This window comes from Oncorhynchus masou, chromosome 9, assembly GCF_036934945.1.
Source record: "Oncorhynchus masou masou isolate Uvic2021 chromosome 9, UVic_Omas_1.1, whole genome shotgun sequence".
In the NCBI taxonomy this organism is placed as follows: Eukaryota; Metazoa; Chordata; class Actinopteri; order Salmoniformes; family Salmonidae; genus Oncorhynchus; species Oncorhynchus masou.
In genome coordinates this window covers 40,097,683-40,119,058 of record NC_088220.1, presented here as the reverse complement: position 1 = coordinate 40,119,058, position 21,376 = coordinate 40,097,683, and the positions used below count along the sequence as shown (strand labels likewise).

Sequence of the window (21,376 nt, the reverse complement as noted above, 5' to 3'; positions counted from 1 at the left end):
GTGTCTAGGGCGGCTTGTGGTAGCCCTCGACACTTAAAGTTAGTGTTTCCTTTATTTTGGCACTTACCTGTAGGTTTCCTTCTAATTATATCAGTAAAACACATATAGAATGTTCTCTTCCGAGTCTCATTGATAGCCCTGGAGAGCAACATTATCATGGAATTTAAAGTGCCACTGTAGTGTCATGGATATGTTCCCCTTTGTTTGCACTTGCATTTTTGGCCTCAGAGAAATCCTCTTTCCACACAGCAGCAAAAGTCAGCAGGTATGATCCACATCTTTGATGCATCTTTTGGAACATTGTCATCATTGTCATGAAGCCATCATTGGTTTTTGATTTCAACAGACTTCTCTAGATTTAGCAGTAATTGTAAGAACCTCTACTATTGTCCTTTAAAATAACATCTTCCTCGCTTCATGGAAAGATTGAGATGTTCATCTTCAAAGTTTGTGCAAGTGAGGTCCTCTGCTGCATTGCCTGTTTTATAAGAGCTCCTTTGTACCTATTCGACTTGGGTCACTTCTTTGTGTTACTGAGCTTGCCGTCAAATGCCTCGAACATGGCCCGGAATCTGGAGTTGACGTCTGCCAGCAGAGCAGCAGGGGTGTCGAATTCCAACATCTGTTGTGGAATTGAGAAAATAAATAAAGTATTTTATGACCAAGTCTTTTGACTCACAACAGAAATGTGCCCTTAATTAAGTATAATGTAGTATATCAAATATTTTGTTTAGTATATTAGCCCACCTTTCATATGATTCAATAGATTTGAGCTACTTTTGACCAGAATCCTATGGTCCCTGGTCAAAAGTAGTGCACTACATAGGGAATAGGGTGCTATTTGAGACACATTGTATATTTCTATGGTGCAGAAGACCCACCTGTCCCTGGTCCAACATCATGATCCTGTTACAGCTCATCACAGTATTGAGGCGATGGGCGATGATCAGCGTGGGCAGCTGCTGAACGACTCATGGATGGTGTCCTGAATCAGCTGGTCTGTCTCTGTGTCAATGGCTGCCGTCGCCTCGTCCAACAGCAAGATCTGGCAACCCCCAACACATGTCATTTAAGCTCACTTTGCAGAGAATGGTTCAATCTCTAAGGTTGGTAGAATAAGGAAGTAGTAATATTGGAAAGAATGGAAAAACAGTGTTGGTTCTTTGAATATGGACATAAATATTATAATCTTAATTAAGGAGTGTTATAACTAATGTAAGACTAGTCCCTAAATGCAACGTCTTTTTTCATCCTCAGTTGTTTGTATTTCCAACTGCATTCTACAGAATCAAAGTGAAATAACAAAAGAAGCCATGTGGTGGCAATATTACGCCTTTGGGAAGTTGCTGCCTTACATTCTCAATGTTCTTATGTGACAACCTCAAAAAGTAGGATGTGATGCACACAAGCTTTCCTATGTGGTAACAGAAAATAAATCTAACTGCCCTCATCTGTTGTACTGTGTGTCTGTGTTTGTGTGTGGTGTGGAGAGAAAGAGACGTGACACTAGTGTGTGTGTGTGTGCGTGCGTTTACCTTGCTGTGTCTAAGCAGTGCTCTTGCCACACCGTAGTTGTCTCTCTCCTACTGAGAAGTTCTCTCCGTTCTCTGTCACCTCAGACTGGAGGGAAAGGGGCAGTTGGCTGATCTGAATATGATGGTAGACAAAATTAAGTCAAAACACAAGCCACAGATATCGTTTTTCAACTGTTCAAACAACTCGAGAGGGGATTTTTAATCTTTAACAGGTCTAGGATTTGTTATCAATTACTCTCAGCAGTAATAACACTTTATCTGAAGATGTATAAGGCAATGCATTTATACTGTGATGCCAACATAAAGACTACTAGATTAATAAGAAAAGCTCATTCATTGTTTAAAAATTGCCTTTATGCCTTTGTGCAGATTACTGATTTATCGATTAATTGAAAATGATACTTTTTTCAAAGTATCTGTCTTTTTCAAACAAGCATTGCAGAGCTGGCTACAATTTCAATTTCATCCCCCTGAAAAGATAGAACAAATATTACAACAAATATTATGGCTGAACTCAAATGTCCTGGTTGATAAAATACCTGTATTTATGGGAAGGATGTTTGAAAAGGGTATTTTGTTCTTAAATTATATTATAAATTGTAATGGTAGAGTTATGTACTTCATGGAGTTATCAGAATTGTACGGGAAGGTCTGCTCAATCCAAGAGTACAACCAATTAATTACAGAATTGCCCCAAAAATGGAGGAGGCAGGTGGCAGTGGGAGGAGGTAGGGAACTGGTCTGTCTGCTCAATATAAAGGATCAAAACTGGCGGAGGAATAAAAATAGCATAAATAGGAAAGTATACCAGTTTCATTTGAGGACCAGGATGTTGACAACGGTGCCATACAGATTGAAAAATAGTTGGGAAGAGATGTACCGAGTCCATGGTACATGGTGTATGAGTTGATATATAAAACAACGCACGATTCAAGACTTCGTGCTTTTCAGCTAAAATTATTATATACAATTCTCGCCACCAACAAAATGTTGAATATTTGGAGCATAATATCATCGAAGCTCTGCAGATTATGTTGTGAGGATACAGAATCAATAGACCATTTATTTTGGTATTGCCCTCAGGTAGCCTGTTTCTGGTCTCAGGTTCAGGAATGGCTGAAAATGCATAGCATTGAAAATTGACCCTTGAATTAGTACTGTTAGGAGATCTGGAGAGACCGAGTCAGTCAATTACTAATATACTAATATTCTTAGTAAAAGTATTTTTCTTCAACACGCAATCTATAGATTTGATTCAATTAGATAGATTGACATTGTACATTAAACATCATAGCATAGTTGAAAGATATGTGTTGCGTAGAAACACGAAGTGGGTGGCCAGCAGAGATAGATGGGATGGGCTGAGGGAAGCTGATGTGCAACGATCGTTGTTGGAATGAGACCAAAGCGCAGCGTGTAAATTGTTCATATTTAATGTTCACAAAAAAACACTCAAACGAAATGACAAACGGAGAAAACGAAAGAGCACTGTTCTGTCAGGTAAACAACCTAAACAGAAAACATTCACCCACAAAACACATGTGGGAAAAGGCTACCTAAGTATGATTCTCAATCAGAGACAACGAACGGCACCTGCCTCTGATTGAGAACCATACTAGGCCAAACACGTAGAAAATATAAACTAGAAAAAAGAACATAGACAACCCACCCCAACTCATGCCCTGACTAACCTAACACAAAGACATAAAAAAACTAAGGTCAGAACGTGACATGTTGGTATGTGGAATTGGAGACTAGTGGGAGTGGAGTTGCTGTGTGAGAGAGAATGATGGTCAAGAGATAAAAGGAGAAAAAAAGTAAAAATAAAACCGAATAAAAGTACATTTGAATGACACTAAGTGGCAGTGTTTTTACAACTAATGCCGGTTTGCCTGAGGCTGATGCCGTGCAGGTGTTTGTACACATGCATATATATACACACACACTCTCAAATAAACACATACAAGAACACACACATACATGTAATAGTGTCAGACATGCACACAAACATATAAAGTAGGCATTGCTGTAATGATTTCAGTTGTCCTTGATGTCCTTTGTTTTAAAATTATTATTTTGTTTAAAAAAAATTGCATTGTTTTCTTTTGTCTTTTCCTTTTTTCTCTTTTGTTCATTCTCTTGGTTGTTGGTGCATTGGGCAGTTCTTGGGGGTGGAGAATGGAATTAATTGTATTTTTTTTCCGGGGGGAGGGGTCTTGAATGGATGAGGGGCAGCTATTGGGGAACTGTGGGGGGGGGGATCTTGGAGGGTTTGGGTTTCACAAGGTTGTGATCATGATCAAGGAAACTATGACATATATTTTATATCACCCTCACACATAAGTATGGCTCTGTTGCGGAAAGACTGATACATGTTTGATAGTGTGTTGATGCTGTATTGTTTGTCCTTCATGTTCTAATACTTTAATGTTACCCCTTCCTTGTGTTTTTTTTGTAATAAATAATAAATAAACAAAAAATGACGACTTGAAATTTTTAAACAGACATTTATCATTATATTTGGGGTCTCTATGTATGTTTCCATTGACCATCTGTCCCTACTTCCCACCTCCTTTATATGCGTCTTCTCAAGTGCATCCCAGATCTGGGCATCTGAGTATTTATTCCATGGGTTCAGATTGGACCTATTTGGTAAGGAAAATAAGAATAAAGAATCAGACACTGATCTGGAGTCAGTACATTTTCCCACTAATGGTTAAGGTTAGGATTGGGGGAGGAGAAGCTGATTCTAGATATGTACCTAGGGGAAACTTCGGTAAATCATTCATACACACCTGATGGTGCCAATGAAGGGAACGGGCTCCTGGGGAATGATTGACAGCTTGCTTCTCAGGTCGTCCAATCCAATCTGGGCAATGTTGATGCCGTCGATGGTGATGGAGCCCCCAGTCAGCTCCACCAGTCTGAAGAGAGATACGCCCAGTGAGGACCTCCATGGTCAGATAGTAACGGGGTTGTGAGTGAACTACTCAGCATACCTATGATTAGTTCAGATACATGATAACTGTAATCTTCACATGTTTATGTGGTTAAACTGGATAAGGATAACTTCTTTGCTTCTATGCAAATCATTCAAAAACAAGACACCAATACAAAATTATTTCTTAGTAAATACCAGGTAAACACTAGTGGGGAAATAGGACTATAACATGAAACAGTACTGATGTAAAATGATACATGGGAATAAAGGATGGTGAGTATCTGAGCCTGTGTGACCCACAATGCCGATGGTCTCCTCTGGCAGGATGTTAAAGGAGAGCTTCTTGAGTACCAGTGGCAGGTTGTCCTGGTAACACATCTCCACGTCCTGGAAGGCAATCTGTCCCTTATCTGGCCAGCAGGGAGCAGGAGTGGATGTCCCACTGATCTGTCTTGGTGCCTCACCCTCCAAGCTCTGACAGAATTTTTAAAATCCAAAGTCACATTTTATTTGTCACATGCTGTCACGCCCTGGTCGAAGTATATTGTGTTTGTCTTTATTTATTTGGTCAGGCCAGGGTGTGACATGGGTTTATTGTGGTGTGTTTTGTCTTGGGGTTTTGTTAGGTATTGGTTGTGTGGCTTAGTGGGGGTATCTAGCATAGTCTATGGCTGTCTGGAGTGGTTCTCAATCAGAGGCAGGTGTTTATCGTTGTCTCTGATTGGGAACCATATTTAGGCAGCCATATTCTTTGAGTATTTTGTGGGTGATTGTTCCTGTCTCTGTGTTTTTGTTCACCAGATAGGCTGTATAGGTCTTCATGTTCGTTCTTTGTTTTGTTCGTTATTTCATGTCTAGTTCATTTTTATTAAAGAACATGAATAACCACCACGCTGCATTTTGGTCCGCTTCTCCTTCGACAGACGAGAACCGTTACACATGCGCTGAATACAACAGGTATTACATACCTTACAGTGAAATGCTTACTTACAATCCCTTAACCAACAATGCTTTAAGAAGTTAAGAAAAACAAGTATACCGTAAAAAAATGGAAAATAAAAGTAACAAATAATTAAACAGCAGTAGTAAAATAACAATAGCGAGGCCATATGTAGGGGGCAGATGGACAGAGTCAATGTGCAGTGGCACCGGTTAGTCAAGGTAATATGTACATGTAGATAACAAATAGAGAGTAGCAGCAGCATACAAGAGGAGTCTGGGTAGCCCTTTGATTAGCTGTTCAGGGGTAGAAGCTGTTAAGAAGCCTTTTGGACCTAAACTTGGCGCTCCAGGACCACTTGGCGTGTGGTATCAGAGAGAACAGTCTATGACTAGAGTGGCTGGAGTCTTTGACAATTTTTAGGGCCTTCCTCTGACACCACCTGGTATAGAGGTCCTGGATGGCAAGGAGCTTGGCCCCAGTGATGTACTGGGATGTACACACTACCCTCTGTAGTGCCTTGCGATCGAGCAGTTGCCATACCAGGCAGTGATGCAACCAGTCAGGATGCTCTTGATGGTGCAGCTGTAGAACCTTTTGAGGAGCTGAGAACCCAGGCCAAATCTTTTCAGTCTCCTGAGGGGGAATTGGCTTTGTCATGCCTTCTTCACAACTATCTTAGTGTGTTTGGACCATGAGTTTGTTGGTGATGTAGACACCAAGCAACATGAAGCTCTCAACCTGCTCCACTACAGCCCAGTCAATGAGAATGGGGGCGTTCTCGGTCCTCCTTTTCCTGTCGTCCACAATCATCTCCTTTGTCTTGATCACGTTGAGGGAGAGGTTTTTGTCCTGACACCACACGGCCAGGTCTCTGGCCTCCTCCCTATAGGCTGTCTGATTGTTGTCGGTGATTAGGCCTACCACTGTTGTATCATCGTCAAACTTGATGATGGTGTTGGAGTTATGCATGCTTAGCTCAGTGATGAGCTTTCAGGGCATTATGTTATTGAACACTGAGCTGTAGTCTATTAATAGCATTCTCACATAGGTGTTCCTTTTGTCGAGGTGGGAAAGGGTAGTGCAATAGAGATTGCATCTTCTGTGGATCTGTTGAGATGGTATGCAAATTGTAGTGGGTCTAGGGTTTCTGGGATAATGGTGTTGATGTGAGCCATAACCAGCCTTTCAAAGCACTTCATGGATACAGACGTGAGTGCTACTGGTCGGTAGTCATTTTGGCAGCTTACCTTAGTGTTCTTGGGCACAGGGACTATGGTGGTCTGCTTGAAACATGTTGGTATTACAGACTCAGTTTGAAAATATCAGTGAAGACACTTGTCAGTTAGTCAGCGCATGCGTGGAGTACACGTCCTGGTAATCTGTCTGTCCCTGAATGTTGACCTGTTTAAAGGTCTTACTCACATCGGCTACGCAGAGCGTGATCACAGTTGTCCAGAACAGCTGATGCTCTCATGCATGTTTCAGTGTTACTTGCCTGGAAGCGAGCATTTAAGTAATTTAGCTGTGCTTCCCTTTGTAGTCTGTAATATTTTCCCAGCTCTGCCACATCCAACGGTCGTCGGAGCCGGTGTAGAACGATTCAATCTATGTCCTGTATTGACGCTTTGAGTGTTGAGTGTTGATCTCTGTAGCTCCAATCCCAAGAAGCGAAGGCACCTCCTTTTTAACAGAAAATGTATTTATAGATCTCCAAAAGCTTGTTGGAGCTATAAGAAAAAGTTTACCTTATGATGAGTGGTGTGAAACAGGTCCTGTGATGTGTGACGGGCCTGGGTTCTATATCTGCTTCCTGCTGGGATGTCATTGTGTTATTGGGATGTTGTGTTGGTGCACCGTACGCAGGAATGTGTATTGTGTGTGTGTGCCTACTTGCGAGTATGCTGTCTCTGTGTAAGTGTTGTTGCTTCACCTGTGCTTGTGTCCTGCTGTGTTAAATCTATAGGTGTGTGTTTGTGTCAGACTCAGCATGTGTGTACTTTCGATTCAGCCAATCAACAACCTTCCCCCGACTGTTGGCAGCACTCCCTGGTGTCATTAGGCCTACCTACCTACCTTTATATAATGATTGATCCTCTCCACTGATGTGAAGCGAGTCTGTCTCTGACAGCAATCTCACAGTGAACTGAAAAAGACCAGTCAGCTGAAGAGGAGAGAGACAGAGAAGGAGATAGAGAAGAAAGCAAAAGAAGTGATAAGTCAATGATTAACACCCACACACCCTATTACAATCAACCTAGACCCACGTCAACACTAGTGTTCATCCCAGTTTGCAATGATACCCTATGAATGAAGGAGCAGCACAAACCATAAACATTTACGACCCCTATAGACAGACATGCTGATAAGGCTATACTTCTCCATTCAGCTCAATCAATTTCAATTCATAGTTCCCTAAGAGGGAGCTCCTTCCCACGCCTGTAGTAATCCCACAGCAAAATTATAAATAAGACATCAAAAAGCCTTAATACAAACTTTTCCATTTAAGGGGAAGTCAAAATAATTAAACCATAGTAAAGATAAACTCTAACATTGTGTGTGCATTTGCATGTGCGTACGTCCATGCGTGTGTGTGTGTGTGTGTGTGTGTGTGTGTACCTGCACAGCGTAGGATATGGCCAAGCCTGCATAAGCTGGGGGGATGTGATTGTGCATGAAAAAGATGAGCAAGGCTACGGTGGTGATGAGAGTAATGCTGATCAGGTCCAGTCGAACAGCCAGCAAGGGCATAGCACAGCTAAACAGGTAGTGGGAGGCCTGGTTGGTGTCTAGTAAAGCCTGGTACCTGAGATACACAGCGACAAACCACTAAGAACGGTTAGTAACAGTCAACAGACTAATAACAGACTTCGTGGAACAGAGCAATAACAGACTTAATCAGAGTCAACGGGCAAATAACAGGGACTTGGCGAGAGTCAAAGGGCCAATAACAGGGACTTGATGAGAATCGAGGGAGGCCAGGCCAAACATGTTGAACCAAGGACACATGCATTAAAGGGATACTTCGGGATATTGGCAATGATCATTTTTATGTCTCTGTTTAGTATGAAGGAAGTTAGAGGTAGTTTCGCGAGCCAATGCTAACTAGCGTCATGGCGAGGAACTTCCTTCAAAAATGTTTTATCCACGAGTTCATCAGACTTTGGAGGAGTAAATAAAGGGCCTCATTGCCAAAATTCCGAAGTATCCCTTTAAGGGGCTGGTAAACTGGACACGTACTGTGCTAGCCAGAATTCTACTCTCCTCACCTGTAAGCCTGCCTGGCACACATGGGTTTCAATGGGAGGCTGGCTTCCCTAACCAACTTGTATGATAGAGGCTGCCCAGTACCCACATTAGCTCAGCAGAAATGAAATGCTACTTAACTCAAACTCCAGAAAATGTTACATAGGGACGTTAACTCATTATTAATTGTGCCACTTGGTAGACTTCTGGTGGGCTAAGCTCATTGGAAATGAACTGTCAAAACCAACATCTTAACAGTGTTTGAACAAACGTCCTGTGACAGACAAAGGAAGTGTCTTCCGAGCAACGCTATATATTAGTGTACTGTTAGTGAGGCATACATTAAGTGTCTAACTATGAACATTATATATTAGTTTACCACTAATGACAGAAAGGGAGTGTCTTCTTATGAACACTATACACCGAGTATTCAAAACATTAGGAACACCTTCCTAATATTGAGTTGCCCTCAGAACAGCTTTAATTCTTCGGAGCATGGACAAAGTGTCATTCCACAGGGATGATACCCTTGTTGACTCCAATTCTTCCTACAGTTGTTTCAAGTTGGCTGGATGTTCTTCGGGTGGTGGAAACATTTTTGATACACAAAGGAAACTGTTGATTGTGAAAACCCCAGCAGCGTCAGAGTTCTTGACACACACACCGGTGTGCCTGGCACCTACTACCAACCCCGTTCAAAGGCACATACATCTTTTGTCTTGCAAATTCTGTTCTCACCTGTTCAAAAAGTCATCCCCTCTGCCATAGGCGTGAATGGTGGACAGCCCCTGGAGAGGGCTGGTGATGTGAAAGGTGACTGGCTGATGTTCTCTCGACGCTTTAGTTCACGAATCAGAACCCTAGCCAGACAAACAGGAAGTGGAACGTCTATTACATATTAACATACCAGAGCACCACTTTAGGGATGGTAAAAAAAGTACATTCACTCAGCATTTCTCGAATCTCTACTCTGTGTCTATGTGACCCCCAGCCAACAATGTTGTTTGAGAACGAAACACCCTTTTTTCTACAACAGCCTTGTGAAATATCTAGGGATGGAGATCAAGGAGACGATTGAGAAACACTGCGTTATACAGTTGAAGTCGGAAGTTTACATACAGTGGGGCAAAAAAGTATTTAGTCAGCCACCAATTGTGCAAGTTCTCCCACTTAAAAAGATGAGAGAGGCCTGTAATTTTCATCATAGGTACACTTCAACTATGACAGACAAAATGAGAAAAAGAAATCCAGAAAATCACATTGTAGGATTTTTAATGAATTTATTTGCAAATTATGTTGGAAAATAAGTATTTGGTCACCTACAAACAAGCAATATTTTTGGCTCTCACACTCCAAACTCCACTATGGCCAAGACCAAAGAGCTGTCAAAGGACACCTGAAACAAAATTGTAGACCTGCACCAGGCTGGGAAGACTGAATCTGCAATAGGTAAGCAGCTTGGTTTGAAGAAATCAACTGTGGGAGCAATTATTAGGAAATGGAAGACATACAAGACCAGTGGCTTCTTCCTTGTTTTACTGTGGATATAGATACTTTTGTACCTGTTTCCTCCAGCATCTTCACAAGGTCCTTTGCTGGTGTCCTGGGATTGATTTGCACTTTTCACACCAAAGTACGTTCATCTCTAGGAGACAGAACGCATCTACTTCCTGAGCGGTATGATGGCTGCGTGGTCCCATGGTGTTTATACTTACTATTGTTTGTACATATGTACTGGTACCTTCAGGCCTTTGGAAATTGATTCCAAGGATTAACCAGACTTGTGGAGGTCTACAATTATTTTTCTGAGGTCTTGGCTGATATCTTTTGATTTTCCCATGATGTCAAGGAAAGAGGCACTGAGTTTGAAGTTAGGCCTTAAAATACATCTACAGGTACACCTTCAATAGACTAAAATTATGTCAAATAGCCTATCAGAAGCTTCTAAAGCCATGACATAATTTTCTGGAATTTTTTAACTTCTGACCCACTGAAATTGTGATACAGTGAACTATAAGTGAAATAATCTGTCTGTAAACAATTCTTGGAAAAATGACTAATGTCATGCACAAAGTAGATGTCCTAACCGACTTGCCAAAACTATAGTTTGTGAACAAGAAATTTGTGGAGGGGTGGAAAAACGAGTTTTAATGACTCCAACCCTAAGTGCATGTAAACTTCCGACTTCAACTGTGACTCTAATGACGGTGTAGTTATCTGACAGGTTAGTGGACTAGGATATGATGAGAGGACACAGGGAGTCAGAGTATAATTCTTCCCAGGACAACCATTTCCTGGCAGGGCTCGTGCCATTTCTGGGCTCCGCTAGAATCATTTCTGATTTCTGTTTGATTTTATGAGCTTCACACCCACACAACTATGACGCAAGTGAGAGGGGTTTATTGACAAAGGTAGGGTGGAGTTCTACTTTTAGGTCCATAGATAGGATTGGCTGCACTTGTGAATAACAAATCTGTCAATAAATGAATCAGCCCTTTTTCTCATAAAGCAGAGGGAGGGAGGGAGGCAGGAATAGGACAGAGCATGAAACATGACACTTGTTCTTGTTCTGAGGTTTCCTACACAAACATGTTTATGCAGTTGGTACTTTCATCTATCGATACCAACTGGCAAAGTAAAGCACATTAACAAAGGATGCGTGTCCCAAATGGCACTCTATACCCTTATAGTGCGGGCCTTGGCCATAGGTAGTGCACTATATAGGGAATAGGGTGCTTTTGGGGTTTGCTTTTTAATGAGGTAACCAGTTTGATGCGATTCAGATGAGTCACGTTGAATATCAAATCTCGAGAAGTCGTTGAGTTGTGACTTTGCACGCCATTTCATCACATTTACTTCTTCGCATTTATTTCATCACACATTGTGGGGTAGTAGGCTAGACGTGAACCACACAAACTGCACTTTTTATATCTTGTGAATCAAACATGGTTTTCTTCCCACTGATTTTGTATATTACCCAAAATACCTACAGAACCCTAATCCATCTCTACACTTCTTCTATTTTAATCAACACACGTAGCCATGCACACTCACAGCCAATATAATCCCGCTCGTCTAAATCTATTGGTTGGAGCCTGACCTGGAGACACGGTTGACAATGAGGAGGAAAGCTCCCAGGGGAAAGAGGAAGAGCAGAAACCAGGGCAATACGATGCACACCATGGCCAGGCAGAAAAGCACCCTGGTCAAGTTCTGGAGCAGCATCTCAGCATACAAGGCCAGACGGACGTTCACTGTGGATGGAGAGGGAGAGAGAGATAAGACAAAGAGATCGAGAGAGAAAGGGAGATAGAAAGAGATACAGAAAGAGATACAGAGAGGGAGAGAGAACTGTCAGATTGTCTGTGTTGTATGGGGACCTCAATGCGCTGAGTATGAAGTCAAGGCAAATCATTGGGTGCCTCACCCTCGTCCATGTCACGGGAGAAGCGGGTGAGGATGCGGCCCAGAGGTGTCGTGTCAAAGAAGCGCATGGGGCTCAGGATGAGGTGGTGGATTAGCTTGTCGTGGAGCACCGAGGCAGCCCGAACAGTGCACTGTCAGACAGAAACACAGATGTGTTCGAACACGGAGCCAGACACAACATTAACATAACAAATACATCAAAACAGCCGTAACTCTGGTAAACAGATTGTCGGGACTCAGGAAAGCTTTACCAAACACCCAGACGCAGCAAATGCAAACATAACTGCAGTAGAGATTAGAGAATTGTTGCCAGCATACACAGCTATGTACACATACTAACACTCATATGACACATATGCTATGTTGCTAATGCTAGCTAGCTTGTTCTTGGATGCAAACATTGGTGAAATGTCAGAACAATTCAGCGAACACAACAGCCAACTTGTGGAGACACTGTGAGCATTTGACCCAGAGTGCCATGACTTTCTATATGTGGAAAAGGTTAAAGAAACAAAAACAGATTTGACGGTCGCTCGGCAGTTTTTGTAGACTGAAATCGCCCACTCCGGCTCCAATGAGGACGAATGGACTTCACTTGATATCCTGCAACGGTACTCTGGGCATTTTCCCACTATGCCAACCGTTCTGACCGCACTGACACATGGATTGACTTTTGGGGCGTACACAGCTACATACGAGAATATATTTCCCGCTTTGACAAACGTGTTCAGTCATGACAGAAGAAGCATGCTACACCCGAGGAAAGCTCAACAAAACCAGCTGGCATTTGAGGGGGATTTTACAAGAAGTTTTCAGGGAGAACATTATGATCGCTTACCCAGGAAGTCCCACAGAGCATCAAGGAGGCTGAAACTCTTTTGAAAAGATAAGAAAATCGAGCTGGTTGTTTTTTATCCAAATCTTGGTGGCATAATTTCAGCAAAGACCTATATGGGGTATGAGATGGCAAAATGACATCCTTAGCCAGTCTATAGGCCGTCCATGGTACCGATAGAGCGCAACAGCAATTTTGTGCATACCTGTCACTTCACACTCAATGTTCTAGGAATTTGAACTTATTGTGATATAGCGTAGAGATGTGGCAGTCATGACATTTTCTCAGCCGGTTATTGTCATACACAAGACTGCCGAGTCTCACGGTAATTGACTGCAATTAACGTCACAATAAATCCCTTATTTATTTTAGTCAGGTCTAAAGAAACATTAGGATTTGAAAAAAACAAATATTTCAGAAAAAAAACAGAATATTAGTTGGCCTACATGGATGGCTATTCTCCATGCCATAGGCTGTAGATGTGTTCATTTAGCTGACAAGATATACGTCTAAGTCCCATTACATTTTATATTATATGATTTTATAGTAAGAAGAATGATTGAACTTCGCTGAATAAAACAGAAAGGATATTGGTGCTTGCCTACGGAGCTGTGAGGGGAACGGCACCGCAGTACCTCCAGGCTCTGATCAGGCCCTACACCCAAACAAGGGCACTGCGTTCATCCACCTCTGGCCTGCTCGCCTCCCTACCACTGAGGAAGTACAGTTCCCGCTCAGCCCAGTCAAAACTGTTCGCGGCTCTGGCCCCCCAATGGTGGAACAAACTCCCTCACGACGCCAGGACAGCGGAGTCAATCACCACCTTCCGGAGACACCTGAAACCCCACCTCTTCAAGGAATACCTAGGATAGGATAAAGTAATCCTTCTCACCCCCCCCTTAAATGATTTAGATGCACTATTGTAAAGTTGCTGTTCCACTGATGTCAGAAGGTGAATTCACCAATTTGTAAGTCGCTCTGGATAAGAGCGTCTGCTAAATGACTTAAATGTAAATATTTTTCCCATTCTGGAGAGAGTGCGCATATGAAACGCCTATGTTGAGCGTAAAAGTGATCGTTTGAAAAAGGTAGTATACACTAGATTGAGTTTTTTGGCAACTTTAGTTGTGAATGATACGAACCTCAATGTCTTAGAGACCAAAACATATATGGGCTGCACGATGCGGCTATAGGCTATGGATTTGAGAAAGTGGCAAAAAAAGTATTGCTTCTGGCTGCACAGCAGTTCTCTTATCAATTGATCAAATGTTCACCCATCAAACTATTCTCAATTTAATCAAGTCTTCACTCACTAATAAACTCAGCAAAAAAAGAAACACCCCTTTTTCAGGACCCTGTCTTTCCAAGATAATTCGTAAAAATCCAAATAACTTCACAGATCTTCATTGTAAAGGGTGTAAACACTGTTTCCCATGCTTGTTCAATGAACCATAAACAATTTATGAACACGTACCTGTGGAACGGTCGTTAAGACACTAACAGCTTACAGATGGTAGGCAATTAACCTGTTGATGCTCTGGGGGCGCTATTTCATTTTTGGATGAAAAACGTTCCCGTTTTAAACAAGATATTTTGTCACAAAAAGATGCTCGACTATGCATATAATTGATAGCTTTCGAAAGAAAACACTCTGACATGTCCAGAACTACCAAGATATTTTCTGTGCGTGCCCTAGAACGTGAGACGGCATCCAGGAAATGAGCAGGATTTTTGAGGCTCTGTTTTCCATTGTCTCCTTATATGGCTGTGAATGCGAGAGGAATGAGCCTGCCCTTTCTGTCGTTTCCCCAAGGTGTCTGCAGCATTGTGACGTATTTGTAGGCAGATCATTGGAAGATTGACCATAAGAGACCACATTTACCAGGTGTCCGCCCGGTGTCCTGCGCCGAAATTGGTGCGCAAAAGACAGCTGCCAGTATTTTTCCATGGGATACAGAGAGGAAAGCAAGCTTCCACGAACTGCATATCAATGAAGAGATATGTGAAAAAACACCTTGAGGATTGATTCCAAACAACGTTTGCCATGTTTCGGTCGATATTATGTAGTTAATCCGGAAAAAGTTTTACGTTGTAGGTGACTGAATTTTCGGTTCGTTTCGGTAGCCAGACGCAATGTAGAAAACGGAACGATTTCTCCTACACACAGACGCTTTCAGGAAAAACTGCGCATTTGGTATGTAACTGAGAGTCTCCTCATTGAAAACATCAGAAGCTCTTCAAAGGTAAATGATCTTATTTATTTGGTTATCTGGTTTTTGTGAAAATGTTGCGTGCTAAATGCTACTCAAAATGCTATGCTAGCTTTGCATACTCTTACACAAATTAGTCAATTTCTATGGTTCAAAAGCATATTTTGAAAATCTGAGATGACAGTGTTGTTAAGAAAAGGCTAAGCTTGAGAGCAGACGCATTATTTTCATTTTATTTGCGATTTTCAGCGTTATGCTAATGAGCCTGAGGCTTTAGTCACGATCCCGGATCCGGGATGGGGAGTTCCAAGAGGTTAAGGTCACAGTTATGAAAACTTAGGACACTAAAGAGGCCTTTCTACTTTCTACTGACTATGAAAAGCACAAACAGAAAGATGCCCAGGGTCCCTGCTCATCTGTGTGAACGTGCCTTAGGCACGCTGCAAGGAGGCATGAGGACTGCAGATGTGGCAACTGTGAGATGTACTGTGAGACGCCAAAGACAGCAATACAGAGAGACAGGACGGACAGCTGATCGTCCTCACAGTGGCAGACCACGTGTAAGATGGAGGATCGGTACCTCCGAACATCACACCTGCGGGACAGATACAGGATGGCAACAACAACTCCGACTTACACCAGGAATGCACAATCCCTCCATCAGTGCTCAAACTGTCCGCAATAGGATGAGATAGGCTGGACTGAGGGCTTGTAGGCCTGCTGTAAGGCAGGTCCTCACTGGCAACAATGTCGCCTATGGGCACAAACCCACTGTCGCTGGACCAGACAGGACTGGCAAAAAGTGCTCTTCACTGACGAGTCGAAGTTTTGTCTCACAATATGCGGTAGGCTATGTATTGTATAGGCACAATAATACACCTATTCGTATACATAAGCTCCACTATGCATATGCGTATTTTGAAATAATCATCACCTTAGAAAATGCTGTCCATTTTGTTGTGTTACACTTTGAAACAACATCCACAACGACCATGTTCTACATTTCTTTCTTCAAATTGATCTGAGCTGCAAAATCTGGACCCCTACAAATCAGCTGGGCTAGACAATCTGGACCCTCTCTAAAATTATCCACCGCAATTGTTGCAACCCCTATCACTAGCCTGTTCAACCTCTTTCGTATCGTCTGAGATCCCTAAAGATTGGAAAGCTGCCGCGGTCATCCCCCTCTTCAAAGGGGGAGACACTCAAGACCCTAACTGTTACAGACCTATATCTATCCTACCCTGCCTTTCTAAAGTCTTCGAAAGCCAAATTAACAAACAGATCACCGACCATTTCGAATACCACCGTACCTTCTCCGCTATGTAATCTGGTTTCCTAGCTGGTCATGGGTAAACCTCAGCCACGTTCAAGGTCCTAAACAGAATCATGGGGTTGCCACTGTGTTCAATTCTCGGGCCGACTCTTTTCTCTGTATACATCAATGATGTCGCTCTTGCTGCTGGTGAGTCTCTGATCCACCTCTACGCAGACGACACTATTCTGTATACTTTTGGCCCTTCTGTGGACACTTAACAACCCTCTAGACGAGCTTCAATGCCATACAACTCTCCTTCCGCGGCCTCCAACTGCTCTTAAATTCAAGTAAAACTAAATGCATGCTCTTCAACCGATCGCTGCCTGCACCTGCCCGCCCGTCCAGCATCACTACTCTGGACGGTTCTGACGTAGAATATGTGGACAACTACAAATATCTAGGTGTCTGGTTAGACTGTAAACTCTCCTTCCAGACTCACATCAAACATCTCCAATCCAAAGTTAAATCTAAAATTGGCTTCCTATTTCGCAACAAAGCATCCTTCACTCATGCTGCCAAACATATCCTCGTAAAACTGACCATCCTACCGATCCTCGACTTTGGCGATGTCATTTACAAAATAGCCTCCAATACCCTACTCAATAAATTGGATGCAGTCTATCACAGTGCCATCTCTTTTGTCACCAAGCCCTATATACTACCCACCACTGCGACCTGTACATCCTCGTTGGCTGGCCCTCACTTCATACTCGTCGCCAAACCCACTGGCTCCAGGTCATCTACAAGACCCTGCTAGGTAAAGTCCCCCCTTATCTCAGCTCGCTGGTCACCATAGCAGCACCCACCTGTAGCACGCACTCCAGCAGGTATATCTTGCTGGTCATCCCCAAAACTAATTCTTCCATTGGCCGCCTCTCCTTCCAGTTCTCTGGAAAGAGGGGCGGAAGCTCTGGACAGAGGGGCGGAAGCTCTGGACAGAGGGGCGGGGGCTTTGGACAGAGGGGCGGGGGCTCTGGACAGAGGGGCCGGGGCTCTGGGCGGCCCCTGGCTGACTGGCAGTGGCTCTGGGCGGCCCCTGGCTGACTGGCAGCACTGGCGGCCCCTGGCTGACTGGCGGCACTGGCGGCCCCTGGCTGACTGGCGGCACTGGCGGCCCCTGGCTGGCTGGCGGCACTGGCGGCCCCTGGCTGACTGGCGGCACTGACGGCGCCGGGCAGACGGGTGGCTCATGCGGCGCTGGGCAGACGGGTAGCTCAGGCAGCGCTGGGCAGACGGGTAGCTCAGATGGAGCTAGGCAGACGGGTAGCTCAGATGGCGCTGGGCAGACGGGAAGCTCCAGCAACGCTGGAGTGGAAGGCTCTGGCAGCGCTGGACTGAGTAGCTCTGGCGCCTCTGGAATGAGGGGCTCTAGCGCCTCTGGACTGAGGGGCGGGAGCTCTGGCTGCACCGAACAGGCGGGAGACTCCGGCAGCGCTGGAGAGGAGGAAGGCTCCGGCAGCGCTGGACAGGCGGGAGCACCTGTAGGGATGAGACGGACAGCCAGCCTGGTGCGGGGGGCTGCCACCGGAGGGCTGGTGCGTGGAGGTGGTACCGGATAGACCGGACCGTGCAGACGCACTGGAGCTCTTGAGCACAGAGCCTGCCCAGTTGAATGCTCCCGGTCGCCCTGCCAGTGCGGCGAGGTGGAATAGCCCGCACTGGGCTATGCAGGTGAACCGGGGACACCAAGCGCAAGGCTGGTGCCATGTAAGCCGGCCCAAGGAGACGCACTGGGGACCAGATGCGTAGAGCTGGCTTAATGGCACTTGGCTCGATGCTCACTCTAGCCCGGCTGATACCCGGAGCTGGTATGTACCGCACCGGGCTATGCACCCGCACTGGGGACACCGTGCGCTCCACCGCATAACACGGTTCCTGCCCGGTCTCTCTCCCCCCCGGTAAGCACAGGAAGTTGACGCAGGTCTCCTACCTGGCTTTGCCACACTTCCTGTGTGCCTCCCCCAAGAAATTCTCGGGCTTCCTACCACGCCGCCGTGCTTGTCTCTCCAACTCCATTCTCCTATATCCCTCTTCGCACTGCTCCAGCGAATCCCAGGCGGGCTCCGGCACTCTTCCTGGGGCGACCGCCCACCCTCCCAAGCAGTATTGTCCATACTCTTGCCGTCGAAAACGTCCTCCCATGTCCATTCCTCTTTTCGCTGCTCCTGCTGCCGGTGCCCGTTACCACGCCGCTTGGTCCTGTTGTGGTGGGTGATTATTTTTCTACTGTATTATTGACTGTATGTTTGTTTTACTCCATGTGTAACTCTGTGTTGTTGTATGTGTCGAACTGCTTTGCTTTATCTTGGTCAGGTCGCAAGTTGAACTTGTTCTCAATTTGCCTACTGTAACGGTTTTCTTTACTTGAAGGAGAGGCAGACCAAAACGCAGCGTGGTGGTTATTCATGTTTTAATTTATAAAGACATAAATAATGACAAAACAAAGGAAATAAAGGTCAGAACGTGACACCTACCTGATTAAATAAAGGTGAAATAAAATATATATATATATATTTTGAACTTTATATTTATTGTGGTAAAGCATGATATAAGCACAATTTAATTCAAATGCAAGAACCCCGGAAAATGTTTCCCTATTGCCAATTTCAACTGCCCCCTGGCGCCAGGCCTGGTCACTGTGCTGTTAAGCAAGTGAAATGTTTCTTGTGTCAGCCCATCTGTCAACGACTCATACATAAATGAATGTCTGGCAGGCTGACACAGAAAGGTTATGACCGTATGTCTAAGTTAACTCAATGAAAAATGTCTGGCCAATTGTACAGAAAATACTTTTGGCAGGAGAAAACACAGTAAATCTATTAATGGAATATCCAACACCCACACATTCACGTCACAGCTAGGGGTAAATAAAAAGATTAGCCATCTTTGGAAAGTTAGTGGCACACAATTACGTGGGGACATGACCTCTGTAATGGGCTGTCAGAAAAGTTTAGCAAAGAAAAGGGGACATATATCCAAATGGACTGGGAAACAGAGGAGCACACACACACACACAGGCACGCACGCACACAGAGGCACGCACGCGCACACAGAGGCACGCACGCGCACACAGAGGCACGCACGCACACACAGGCACGCACGCGCGCACACACAGAGGCGCACGCACACAGAGGCACGCACACACAGAGGCACGCACACACAGGGGCACGCACACACAGAGGCACGCACACACAGAGGCACGCACACACAGAGGCACGCACACACAGAGGTACGCATACACACACACAGAGGCACACACACACTCACACACAGAGGCACAGAGGCACACACACACAAATTATAGTAGAGCAACTCATGAAAACGGCTGAAAGAATAAGACAATTAGAGGGAGTCAAGGTTCTACCACAACAACTTTGCACCTCTTTCCTTTGAAAGGGCCTGAGTGTAAATCAATGAAAACCTGATTACATTCCAAATGGTACCCTATGAGCTCGTCAAAAGTAGTGCACCATACAGGGAATAGGGTGCCATTTGGGAAGCTTCCAGTGATGCACTCTCCTTTGACATGCCAATGAATGGTCAGGACATCGAGATGGGAGAACAATCCACAAGAACCACTCTAAAAGACATTTGAGCTTGACCTTGACAAACACTAGCCCCCTCATTGTCTTCAGGAAGAGAGCAGCTCCCATGGTCAGCACATAAACTCTTGAGTAGTATTGAACATGAGGGTTGAGCCTCATGCTATCGTTTGCCAACGCTGCCACCGTTTCATTGGTTTTGTTCTCCAGGATTAATGATGTGTTCTGAGAGCAGATGAGAGCAACAAATCCCCATGAAGGAAACACACACAGGGCCGTCTCGGAAAAAAACAGAATTTATATCTAATGAATGAGATAAATAAAACAAAGTCAGCTGAGTACTGAATCCAAGATAGAATACATGAAAGAAGCAGCCATTCGAATGATGTCGCTATTCCAAACGCATTCTTCAAATCTGACATGGACGACAGCTTTGCAGCACAACTATTTTTCGGTGGCTCGTCCCTTGTTTTAATTATGTTTACCGCGTTTCTTTTTTAATTATTTGTGTTAAGATTAATGCTCTCACTTTCCCCAATACAACTCAGTGATGCGCAGAAGTCGTTTTTCTTGTGGTAGACAGAGCCTCTACAGCGTACTGAGACATCCCTCTCAAGGTAGGCAGAAGTTGCCCTTTGACACTTTTTTTTCATTCTAATGTTTCTAATAAGGATTGGGGGTATGGTAATCTGACCCTAATTGTGTGTCTGTGTGTAAGGCCATCATTTTGATCGAGTGGATCATCATTTGAATCATTGGATGATCATTTGGATCCAGTGCAAAAAAAAACAAAAAAAACTCACCCCGCTGCCCTGGCGGATCCAGTAGCTCAGCCACCAGTTACTGAAGGCGATGCAGCCAGTGGTGAAGAGGAAGAGGTTGATGAAGGCACAAGGGCCTCCAGCTGCTTTGATGAAGGCCTTGTAGACATCCCAGGCCACGGCGTCAGAGCCCTTCTCCTCCGCTTTCATGAGCTGGTCTGGAGAGTAAAGAGCAGGAAAGAAAGGTGGAAGGGAGGGAAGGAGGGAAGAAGAAAGAAAGGAAGGAATAAAAAAAGAGACCCATGTGAGTCATTTCCTTATTTCAAGCCAACTGTTTTGGAGGGAACACATTCTATCCATAGCGGTCGAGTCTCACCTTTCTGTTTCTCCATCGAAGATCTGGTGACTTTAGCGACAATTGCGGTGGACTCAACCTTTCCCTCCTTCTCCTTTTTTTCCAGGTTATTTTTCACCAGGTTCTAGGAAAGAAAGCCAGAGAGAGCTACAGCATAAGAACCCACAAATCCTGGCGAAGCCATAACAATGGCCAGTAAGTAATTTAAACAGACATCGGTGACAGGGTCTTTAGCGTTGCGACACCGGTAAATCAATGCACGCATAA

At 44.3% G+C, this 21,376-nt stretch overlaps 1 pseudogene; it reads right to left on the bottom strand.

The window, feature by feature from the left end:
- Nucleotides 1-464: 464 nt before the first annotated feature.
- The window catches only part of LOC135545219 (ATP-binding cassette sub-family C member 5-like), a 36,247-nt pseudogene continuing 15,335 nt past the window's right edge, over nt 465-21,376 (bottom strand).